We start from the raw sequence: 12328 nt of genomic DNA on the forward strand, positions 1-12328 counted from the left end.
GCGAGGAGGTCTCCGAGCTGTCGTCGTTCCGTGGCGCTGAGCTTGGGGTTGACGTCGAGCTGTGGCGGCACTGTACTGGACGGCTGACATGGCGAGGGCTCGTCGGAGATCGCGGCGATTTCGGCGTCGGCCAGAAGTTCCTCAACGTGTCCTATAGTGGCCCCTTTCGTGAGATGCTGCGCCTCCGGTCGAAAGTTCGTCACGAGGACCACACAACGCCCATCCTGCAGCTCTGCAACGCCCCTTGCGACGCCTATTCCTCTTCCGAGAAGCAGTTGGACGTTGCCTTCCAAAAGGACTTCCCCGCTGGCAACTGCGTTGGTCCCGATGGGCACACGAACACTCGACCGTGGCGGCAGGTTCACGTGGTCCGCAATGACTCGGACGGCGGCTGGCGACGTTTTGGATTCCTCCGGAGGTAGCACGGGCTTTCGCAGCGTCAACCTGTTTGCTCCAAGGTCGATCACTGCACCGTACTCACAGAGGAAGTCCATGCCAAGGATGACGTCTCTCGAACAGTCTTTGAGGACGACGAATTTCACGGGGCAGGTCTCTCCGTGGATGTCCACGCGCGCAGTACACCTTCCCACTGGTGTGATGAGATGTCCGCCGGCGGTTCGTATTTTCGGGCCATCCGACGGCATCATCACCTTCCGTAGGCGGCGAGAGAGCTTCCCACTTAAAACCGAATAGTCTGCTCCGGTGTCGATGAGCGCCTTCGCGTCGTGGCCGTCGATGATTACGTCGAGGTTATTGGACACCGTCTCGTCGCTAGTGGGGGAGCCCTCCGACGTTTGTGGAGGATATTGGCGTCGTTCGTCCTCGGCAATACCACCTCCCGGCATTGCCGCACTTAGTTTTCCCGACGGGAAGCGATGGGTGACGGGCTGTCTCGGCGAGACCGGCGGAAGGGCGATGACGAGCGTCGGGGAGATGGTGAACGGAACCCTCGGCGGCGAGACGACTCAGGTGATGAAGAGCGGCGGAGGTAGTCCTCGATGTCCCGAGGTCGCTCCCCAAGACGTGGTCGAGGGTCGTTGGGCGCAAACCCTCGTAGGCCCAGCTGGCGGTAGGGGCATCGACGGTAGATGTGGTCGGCTTCCCCGCAGTGGTAGCACAACGGGCGTCGATCGGCCGTTCGCCACACGTCGGTCTTCCTGGGCGCCGGTTGCTCTTGCCGGACGTACTGAGGTCGATCGTCGAGACGTCGGGGGTACGGCTGTGCCGGTGCGTCCCGTCGTCGTGGTGTTGGAGGTTGATGGGCAGCAGGTGGCGGTCGTCGGGCCATGGCGGCGTAGCTCACCGTCGGTTGCTCGAGCGGAGCGGGGTTGACAGGAGCCCGTTGTTCGATGGCTCTCTCGAGCTCGTCCCTCACAACTTCGGCAATGGACAGCGACGCCGGGGGGTCGGCAGCAGGCAGCAGTTTCTTGAGTTCTTCGCGAACGACTTGACGGATAATCTCGCGAAGCTCGTCGGTGCTGGTGCTGAACTCGGAGCTTGCCGATGCCAGAGTTGAAACGTCGTTGAGCCGATGGTAGTGCAGCGCTCGGGCCATTAGCGCCCGCTCGATGTTTGTCGCTTCGGCAACAAATTCTTCGACGGTCGTCGGAGGGTTGCGAATAAGTCCCCCGAAGATTTCGCTTTTTACGCCTCTCATAAGGAAGCGCAACTTTTTCTCGTCAGTGGCTTCTGGGTCGGCGCGGTTGCTCAGGCGGAGGATGTCTTCAACGAAACTGGTGACCGTTTCGTTGGGGCCTTGAGTCCTCGCCTGGAGAAGGTCTTCGGCCCGCTGCCTACGATGCTGATTCATGAACGCCCGCTTCAGCTCGGTGACGCAGGCGTCCCACGACGTGAGCGCAGCCTCGTGATTCTCCAACCAGTGCCTCGCAGTACCCTCCAACGAAAAGTAGAGGTTCTGGAGGCACTGCTCCGCAGTCCATCCGTTGTGGCGCGCCACACGCTCGTAGTTCTTGATCCAGTCTTCAACATCTTCGTGGATCTCGCCGTGGAAGGGAGTCGGCGTACGAGGAGCGACGGTAAGGTAGACGACGGCAGGAGCGGTGGGGTTCGGCGACTGGTTGGCCATCGTCGTCTTCGCTTGCCTTGTCCTCGCGGTAAAAGTCCGTATTCCGGGTGTAGCCCTTGGGCTCGGCGACTTGATCGAGTCTCGGTCTGGTCTTCGTTGGGTCCTCGGGAGCTTGCGTTCGGACTTGTAGCGCGGGAACTCGGAGGGCTGCGCTGCACGGACAGGCGGTACCCCGCACTTCCACCAAAAAATGTCACGAATTAAGGCGACGAGAAAGAAAAGAGTAAACTGAAAATAAAGGTTTAATGGGCGAACTTGTGCCAAACAAAAATAAGTAACGGAAGAGCGTCGAGGCAGCAGAAAAGCGGGCGGCGATTCGGCGGCACTACAGAGCGCTAGCGAGACTGAGACTGACTCGACAAGGTCGCGGGCAGTTGCTTATCTACCGTGCGTCACTATCTCGAAAGTTCGGCAAGGAAGGTTCGAGCGTCGCGCTCTCGGGGCGAGGATGAACTGGCACTTTCGAGAATAACAAAGCAGAGGGAAAGTTACGTCTGCTGCGAGAATGACCGGGAATCTTCTAGAAGACCGTGACCGAGCGTTGCCTTCTCGGCTCTGCGGGTGGCAGTATCAAGCGTGGAATCCAATTCAAGGAATCATCTTGGCACGCGATATGAGCAGCAGGGACCGCAGCGCAGTCAGACGCACGCAGTCAAGCGCTACTGTCTCAACCAGGATTTAGATAATTTATCATACGTATTTCGCGTTCGTTTGCAGGTGAAGGCACGGGCCCGAAAGCAGCAATTCTGCACTGTTTTCTTGGCGCGAGCGCGAGCGCATATAACGCATATTTAGCGAAAAGAAGAAAACTGAAATAACGCTTCGGGGAGGACCGGCGGACGGGCTTCGCTAGAATCACCTGTGCGTGCTCAGTGTACTCAACGTGTACCCGACCGCCGCTAAAGTCAGTCTAAATATGTAAAAAGAGAAAAGAAAATGCATCAGTGTGTTCAGAAAGTTGTGATTGCAGAAATTGGTTTTGATAATTAATACAATTAATTAAACAGGCTTCTGTATACTTGAAGTGTAGGCAAGCGAGAAAACGAAACTGTTCAAAATGTGACCTGTAGCAACTATTCAAATTTATTTATAACCTGCAGTTCACTTTTGCAATGGCCCTGCATTAAAGATACGAGCGCTTTCCTAAGGGCAGTAGAGGAAAAGAATATATACGGCTAAATCTTGCACAGTCTTTTCGTATTTATGCAAAATATGACAGTGGTCACCATCGTAATCGGTCACATAAAATACAGCAGTATATAAGCTGGTGGTGTCGACTAGACATGTGTATAGACGCTTTACACACGCGCCAAATTACAGCCGCCATGGCTGACCTTCTCTTGTCTTACCAAGATGCCGAGCAACTGAAACGGTAGTTAACGATTTTCTACAGAAGCCGATGCTTTAGAAAAGGACACAGTTGAATCTAATGTGGCAATAACCTGGCCTGCTATGGTAATGATGAAGTGAAATAAACGAAATAAGAGGAAACAAAATCTGAAGGTCAGTTATGGCGGCGTCCATGCACAGCTGCTGGAAAGCGTCTATAGGAATGTAGAGTGTCAATATGTGATGTTGTATCTTGTGCTGTTTCTGAATGCGTTGATGTATAAAATGCTGTGATGTTTGTGTATCGCGTATGAGTGAAGTGTGGCGTGGGATATGTTCATACGGCATTGTCTTGCGAGGCGCTCAGAGCAAGAATTGCTGGTTTCTTTTTTTCTTTAGTTTGAGCGCTGTCCGTTAGGTGGCGCGTGTCGCCGCCCAATTCAAGGAGTCGCGCGTTTATGTGTCTACTTATTTGAGTGAAAAACATGGACGCGTTCCATGGCTCCACGTAGCAGCCACAAAGGGTACGGTCTGGTTCGGTTCTCGGCCTCTCGTCCAAATGGGATCAGTCCCATAGCCAGTTGAATGGGTGTTCCGTGCGGTGAATAGCGCCAAGTGCGTGCACAGACGCGGTGAGGATTACCAGGGACTTGAAAGTGGATAACGAATGCTAACAGGTGAGCAGGAGCGTTGAACGATCTAAATCGGTGATGCTTCGCCTCGCCGCTGTCAACCAAAAACGCCGGATCACTTCCGGCAAGCACAGCAAGCAGATGCTCTGTTCAATAAAGACATCATTCCATTTGTCGCTATTTTGTTTTCTTCTTTGAATGTCTTCTGGCCGCGAAGTAAATGCAGCCGGCCTCGCGAAAGCAATCGCGGACAAACCCCCTCGAATGCGCCCCCCCTCACATCGTCGCCCCTACTCGTATTAGGTGCGGTGCCGGTGCTTCGAGGCGCGTTTTGGAGAGCTTTGTGCGCACGGAAGGCAGCGAACGGGCGTATAGCACTTGAGAATCGTATTATAGCAAAAAGCAGTCCAGCTCGCTAGGCCTTACTCGTATTGCTCCACTGTCGCTTGCCAGCCGCCATGTTGCTTTTGGGGGTGCTCACTGTGATTACCTGCTGATTGCGTGCCGTGTGACTGCCCATGGGGTTGTTAGTATAACGAAGGGGGGTAGCGATATCTGTGACAGCTTCTGACTACCCCAAGTGTAGTACCCTACGACTACCCTTTTGTTGAGAGTGTAGGCGAGTCGGTGCACACTGTTTAAACGCTTGCAGTATCCACGAGTGGTATCAGAAAAGCGACGTCACAGAGAAGGAGCTCGCGATTCGGCATAATGCAGTGCTACGGGCCCATGTATCTTCAAAGTTCGGGGTGGTGGCAGTATAAAAAAAAAAGATGGATCAGCGCCCCACACCAGTGATCACGAATAACACCGGTCTCAAAATCCCAAGCCCCACCGCTCCACTTGACACCGACACGACATACGACACAACAAACTGCATCAAAGCGCCCCAAAAGTGAAGGCGTCTGCTCCCGTACTGCAACTAGCGGAAATGAAGTGTTGGGCGGATGTCCTTCACAAAAATATATAAAAAAATGCTTTGCACAAGGATCATTTTCATTCATTATTGTATACGTAATAACAAAATCCCAATAATTTGTTTTCCGATCTGATTCAAGCGAGTCGGACTGCTCATAACACTGGTCAAGCAAGAAAATAACAAAAACTTTTTCATGTAGGAAGTGTCGGGCGTAGTGTCGTTGTTGTGTTTGTATAAATGTCGGTTCTATGTAGTACGTGGTACTGGTGTTGCTTCGTTGTATGTAGGGTTGCTGCCTAGTCGTGGTCGTGCGCAGTGTTAACAGACTCGTCTTTTTTTTTAAATACAGGCTGCTAGAAATTTCGATAGGTGGCGCAAGTTACCGCCCAATTCTAAATAGTTTGCTCAAGTTATTTATCCAAGTAAGTTCGGCATTCGTTTTTTTTTTGTTTTTTTTTTTTTTTTTTTTTTTGTCTAGCGGCTTGTTGAAGCTACGGACGCCGCCGACCGCCGACGACGCACGTACGTACCTTTGCACGTAGGTATACGTCCGCCGCTTGGAGACTTTACCGTGTATAAAAGACATCGAACAAGAACTAACGCGCCCTGTGTGCTTTCCATTCGGCTGAAAGGCGTGCGGCTCGCTGGGCTCGTCTCTGGGCTCGTCTCTCGCCTGTTCTCGGACGCTGGCCGCCATGTCTCATAAGGAACACGCTCGAAACGTGTTTTGCGGAAGGCAGACACGGCGTAGCGTGTTAAGGTTACACAGCACCTCATGTGCAGACGAGAAACACAGATGGCTGCGTGTAAAACGAACACGTTTCAACGTGTCCGCTATGGGACAACGGTTTACACGTCTGGGCGTGTTACTTTTGCTAACAGTTCTCGCCTGCAGAGGAGAGTGGCCCAGGTTACGGTCGCGAAAACTAGTGGCGCTGCAGTCGGATCTTGCTTCCCTGTCTCCGCGCGTCGTCTACTACCACCGCGTTAAGAGCTTCATTTTCTTTTTCTTTTCTTCTTTTTTTTTTACTTCTATGTGTATAATAGCAAAAAAAAATGATGAAGATGAAGTGTGATGGACCACAGAGATCAGTCACCGAATTTCGAGTGTTCTTCCTTTGAGTGTTTGAAATTTATTTTTGTGTGCGTCTGTTTCCTTGCGCTGTGAAGTGTTAGTATGAATCAACAACTCGCCCAAGCTCAAGTATTGCTATTCAAACATGGCGGGCTAGACAATTCGGAAGCAAGGCTCGACTGCAGCGCTGCTAGTTCTCGTGACCGCCACTGAGCCCACGTCGCAGGAGGAGCTGTGAAACTGAGCTTGCTCCGGTAACGTTGATCGCGGTCGAATTTGAGCTCGAGTGAAAAACGGCAACAACAAAAAAAGGTCTTAATTTTGAGGCATTTACATAGACTCCTCTATACTCAGTATGGAGGAGGCTATGGTTGGTGCCATTCAAGTGCGATGGCGTACCGTTGGAGAAGACGAAGTTGTACACAGGCTTCTCTAAAGGGCTGTTTATACTCCGATGTTGAGCGCAGTGAAAGCAGCGAAGCGGAGAACGCGCACCTTTGGTTGGCCGGCAACCAGAAACTCGATCTCTGCAACCAATCAGTATCTGTGCGCGCTGCACTACGCCACGCCCGTCGACGTTACGTTGGAGTATGAACGTAGCTTAAGACGATAAAACATCGTAGTGATGCCATGAGAACGTGCAAAGCCTCAACGCCGCGCGCCTCTCTTTCACTTTCAAGACAGGCGCGGCGAGCAACGGCAGCAAGCTATTCGAGCAGAGTAACCCAGTGTTGCAATACAGCTTGCTTTTCATGTCATTTCAGAAACGTGAAGAGTGAACGTGTATAAATTTGAGCCGCGCTCAAGTTGCGCGAGTGCTCGGACGCCAAACGCTTTGGCCATAGCTTCTTATTATACTGGGTGATTCAAAGAGCGGCCAGGCTCTTTAAATCGACCGCAAAATTCGGCTTCTTAACCTATTGCGCTACGACTTTGTGCCGCGTTGCCCACAGACGGTGCATTTTTTTTTTGTGAAACTTGCAAAGAGCGTACTTGCCTGAGGAAAGAGTAAAGAAAGAAAAAGGCTTAGCTGCTATGGAAACACAGCGACGCCGCCGGTCACCTCAAACTCAAAAGCGGAACGAGCTTTTCTTATATTAGTTGCTAATGCATTATTTTATCATCCTTAATTATAAAAAAAAAATATTGAATAGACAGATAATCGATTAAAATATGGTTTGTCGGGATATTTCGACTGTTTTTTTCGGGGTACTGATGTCGCCTGTTTCGCAGTTCCTTGTTGTTACCGCGTCTGTTTTTGTTTCTGCGACAGTCGGCGGCTGCGGAACGCGCGCCGCTTTTGAGTCGAAACGATCGTCTGCTAAAGACGCCGGCTCTCGGCGCTGTATGCTCGTTCGTTGGTAGCAGTTGGCGCCGCGACCGCTTGCGCCATCTTTTTTCTCCCGTGCAAAGCGACGCCGTATTGTTTGAAGACGGGTGGCTTCGCTGAGTTTCCATAAAGGCGAAGCCTTTTCCTTTCTTTGCTTTTTTCTCAGGTAAGTTCGCTCTTTGCAAGTTTTACAAAAAAAGAAATGCACCATCTGTGGGCAAAGCTGAACAAAGTCGTACCGCGATAGGTTAAGAAACCGAATTTTGCGGTCGATTTAAAGAGCCTAGCCGCTCCTTGAATCACCCAGTAGACCAGGGGAGATCTGTGGCCGAGTCGACTAGCGCACACCAGCTCAGAGCACGTAAAGCGAAAGCTCGCGCTGGAAAACCGGGGGTCCTGGGTCGAATTCCCACCCCTGCTTGTTTCGATCTGGATGAGCACTCAACCGGCGTGCGGTCGTGCACACTCTCTCTCTCAAAAAAAGGGTATCATCTTACACCCTTCTGACCGATATAATGCACCGCAAAACTTCATTTCGACGTACAGCGCACTATAGTCGAACAGACGGCCCCAAACTTTACAGGCGGCTTGATAGTGTTGCCATATAACTTATTACACAGCTAAAGAACATATCAAAGACTACAGAATGAACACACTGACGTTTTGCTGTAAAGCCAAGCAAAGCCTCGATTTTTTTTTTTTTTTTGTAGTCAGTAACACGAACATTAGCTATTTTAATAAGTTGTGCAAGACGGCTATCAAGCCTCTCGCGAAAGTTAGTACCGTCAGATCGACGCCAGTGTACTGTACGTCCAACTCAAGTTTCGGGGTGTATTATATGGGACAAAAGGGTGTAAAGTGGTACCCGTTTTTTACAGTGCATCACTACTGCGTGAGGCACGTTAAAGACCCCGTTCTAAGGGTTCTACTGCACTGGCTAAACTTCCCATCTACAGGTGGACGACTCGTCACCGGTTGAGGCAAAAGAAGTTCCAGGCTCCATAAACATACACACAACCGACGTTTTTTTTTGTTTATTATAGATTGTTAGGGGACCGTTTTTTTGCATCCGATATGGTACGCTGCGCCCGCCATTACGCACTGCGCATGTGCGAGGCTTATGCGGTAGCGCATGCGCAGTTGGTAATGGAGAGACCACCGTAGCGTATCGGATGTGAAGAAACGGTTCCCTGAAATTTTTTACTACATATGCTGCATAGAGACAGAAAGTGGTGTCAAGCAAATGGCGCGTGGCACGTGAAGTTAATTTGTCACCGGATGCGGCCGAGATCGGCTTTGCTCAACGAATTTGTCTGAGAACTGCGTGATTTTATTACCGTCTAGAGAATGGTTTTCAGGCGATACATGTAGGACGTAGTGATGCCGTTGACAACGCGCAATGCCTTGTTAGCGCTGCCACGCGCATTAATTTCGCTGTCATAAGTATATGACCATAGCCGATCAGAGTAACTATCACAGTCAATCCAGCACCATGTGTCCTAGAGTTCCGGGAATCGCAAGACAAACACAGACAGTCACATCGCCTCAGTGCTAGGTTGACTTGGATGGCCTGCAGCGTCCGCATTATTCATCTCGGCCATTCACTGGCATATATTTACAGCGGATCTTTTAAGGGCTAGTTTCTTTACGATTGTGTGCGCCAGCAAATAAATGTCGACACAACACTCCGGAGTCGCCCATAGATGTCGGACAGCTACCGACATCTATAAGCAACTGTGGCAACCAGACAACCGGCTTGCCGGTTGCCTGGTTGTCGCCGTTTTTCATGGATGGCGGCAACCTTCCCAGCCTTTTCCCTCTGGCTTGCCGCCTTGCGGCCGGCGATTACTCAATTCCCGCCGTAGTACAGCTTCGTTAGACTTCCTTCTTCACCGGAGTGGAATGGTTGCAAGTTTTTTTTTCTTTATGTGCCTGCTGTTTACACGAACTTTTGCATCCCTCGGCCAGCGCGCTACGTTGGATCCTAACCACCGCAGATGTGCATGCCCGCCGCCATAATTTATACATTCCGTTTTTGTTTAATCTTATTCCTATTAAATAATTTCATCTTTACCACAGCAGGTCAGGTTATTGTTATTTTAGATTCTACTGTGTTCTTCTTCCCCGCAATGGGCCTTCGTGAAGTAAGATCAACGCCCTGTTTCAGTGGCTCGGTATCTCGGTAAGACAAGAGAAAGTCAGCAATGGCGACTCCATCTGGCGTGTCTAAACACAGGGCTCTATTTCACCATAAGTTCAAGCAGAACCGAAAGCACGACAGCAGTGGTTATATGGCCTGCACTGAAGTGGCATCGTTTACCCTTGCGGTGGTCTTGCTGCTGATCCATAGCTCAGCATGTATCTTTAGCAGCGTAAACAATGTACTTTGTTTATTTACAAAAAAAAAAAAAAGTATAATGCACACGGGCAGGGTGCAAGGACGTTACGTGCAAGTGATGCATTGCTCTAATCCGGCCGAATTTGCGTAATCTTTTCTTTTGAGCTACGTGACGCCGTACAACCAATGAGCTTATAGTGTAATGACCACATTCATGACTGTCACGGGATCATCATCAACGCCCACCTTGGTTCGCTCAAACACAAAATATGAAAATCATGGAATTTTTACACGGGTAGGTCATTAAACGCAATATGGCCTGTGCTCTCACGCTGAGATACGCCACCGTGCATTCCTTTATTTTTGGGTATTTAAGATGGGCCAGGAATTGACCGAGATGAAAATCGGGCGATAGAAGTTACGGAAGCCAGATCACCGCATTGAGCTGAAGTTGCTGAATAAAATTCACGCTTGGCTTTTCTCTGAAGTACCGGAAACCACTGTTCCCAAACGCGAGAGACACGTACCACGAAACCACAAGCGAGAGACGTACCGCAGTTCCTTCAGGAGCCGCTCCTTAGCCACTCATTTTAGTGCTGCGACGCCGTGTGCTTTTAAGCGTCGCACAAGGCATGGAGTGGATCGTTGGCGTATTTCATGATTTGATGCCGTTTGGAAGACAAGCAAACACATCAAGGGTCTTTATTAAGGGTGTGTGACCCTTCAAGAATGACCTAGGGACTCGCGGAACTCGAGGTTACGTGGCACGTTCTTACAGCTAGATTGGCTGCGTAGCTGATGGCATGGGCCGGAGTTGCTCTAAAATTGAAAGTGAAAGCACGTCGCGCGGCGGCGAGACACAGCGCGTTGCCATGACATCACTATGTCATACATGCGTCACCTTTTATTGGTGCTATTTGTCTGCTGCACCAGACAAAAATTTTACAGATACCATTTTCTCACAACATGTCAAATCCGATCTCTGCGGTGTCAAGCAAAGGACTCGTGCCATGAGTCGACGTCTGAGCAAGCTCGTGAAAACTGTAACAACAACAAATGCTCTGACTTGGGGCACTCGCTGCTGGTGTCGCCATTTCGTTGAACCCAATGAAAAAAAAATCTAGCGATAATTGCCCCATCAAATTTATGTGCACAAGTACGCAAATACTAAGACATCGAGGCTTTTTCTCAGGGTCTTAAAATTATGATAGGAAACACCGCTTGTACGTTCCACCATTAGTTTTGTCACTTTTATTATCTGAGTAAATTCAATTTCAAACTTGCCTCAAAAACCGCTTAAAACAATCAAAACGGCCATTTTTCTTGAATTTATTAAAAATTGCAAGCACTCTTTGTGTGAGGTAATTCCCCTATCGAATCGGTTTGGCCAACACGAGGGAAGAGGAAGAAGTGAATAAGGGGCTTTTTGCGTGCTTGACTCCATGTTGAAAGCTTGCCCTTTTCCCACATCGAACATGGTGTCAGAAGTCGGATCTGAATACTACCTGTTTTAACCCGTCAGCTCGCGAAGCAACCGGCTCCTCTTCAGGCGCCGAAGCGACCGCTAAAGCAGCTGCTACGGGCAAAATCTCTCCGAGGCCGCAAAACACCGCTTCTTGGAAGGCCAGCTATAGAAAAGCTCAAGGTTCTCCCAGAGATTTGCCAGGTGCGGAGCCTTTGCCCCGAGGAGGAGTTTCCCTGTCCTTTTGAAAGGCTCGGCACTATGAAAGGAAACTACGAGATAAAGCTAGCACCTGATGCAACGGCCTTTGCCCTGACATCGCCTCGCAGGGTGCCCCTGCCTCTTTTTAACAAGACAAAGATGGAGCTGGAGAGAATGCAACAACTCGGAGTAATTTCACCTGTGACAGAACCAGTGGCGTGGTGTGCACCGATGGTAGTGGTTCCTAAGCCCTCAGTAGCCATACGTATCTGCGTTGACTTTACGCAACTGAACAAGTACATCCAGAGGGAATGGCATCCGATTCCATCAATCGAACACACTTTGGGAACGCTCCAGAAAGCAACCGTTTTCTCGAAGATCGACGCCAACTCAGGGTTTTGGCAAATACCTTTAAGCGAGGACAGTAAAACCCTGACGACATTTATAACACCTTTTGGCAGGTTCTTCTTTAAAGGGGCCCTGCAATGAATTTTTACTGTTTTTTAACTTGCACCGAACCTGAGCGCACTGAACGTAGTAACTTAGTGAAACTTTTCTTTCCGCGAAATTCGCTTTATTTTAAAAGTTATAGGCAATTTGGAATTACAAAAACAAGCAAAAAATAACCTCCTTCACGACGTCGTAGGTCCTGGCGTGAGTGACCGTGAACTAGAGGAGGAATGGTGAGCTAGCTCATCGAGCGCTCACGGCCGCCGCACTCCGTGTCAACGGCGCCAGAGGGCGCCACTAAAGCATGCTCTGGATAGGCTGTATGCAGCGGGCAGCCAAAGCGGCTTTCATTGCGTTTGCTGCGCGATTAAACACTAATTCGGCATAACACTTCATTGGCCACAAACGACAGCAAACACGGGGTAAAGATCAGTTCAGAATGGGAGCCACTTCGCGCTGCCATACCGCGAAACGGCCAAACCGCAAGACAAGCCTCTCGCCGAAGG

This window comes from Ixodes scapularis, unplaced genomic scaffold (genome assembly GCF_016920785.2).
Source record: "Ixodes scapularis isolate PalLabHiFi unplaced genomic scaffold, ASM1692078v2 PGA_scaffold2__306_contigs__length_199485367, whole genome shotgun sequence".
Lineage (NCBI taxonomy): Eukaryota > Metazoa > Arthropoda > Arachnida > Ixodida > Ixodidae > Ixodes > Ixodes scapularis.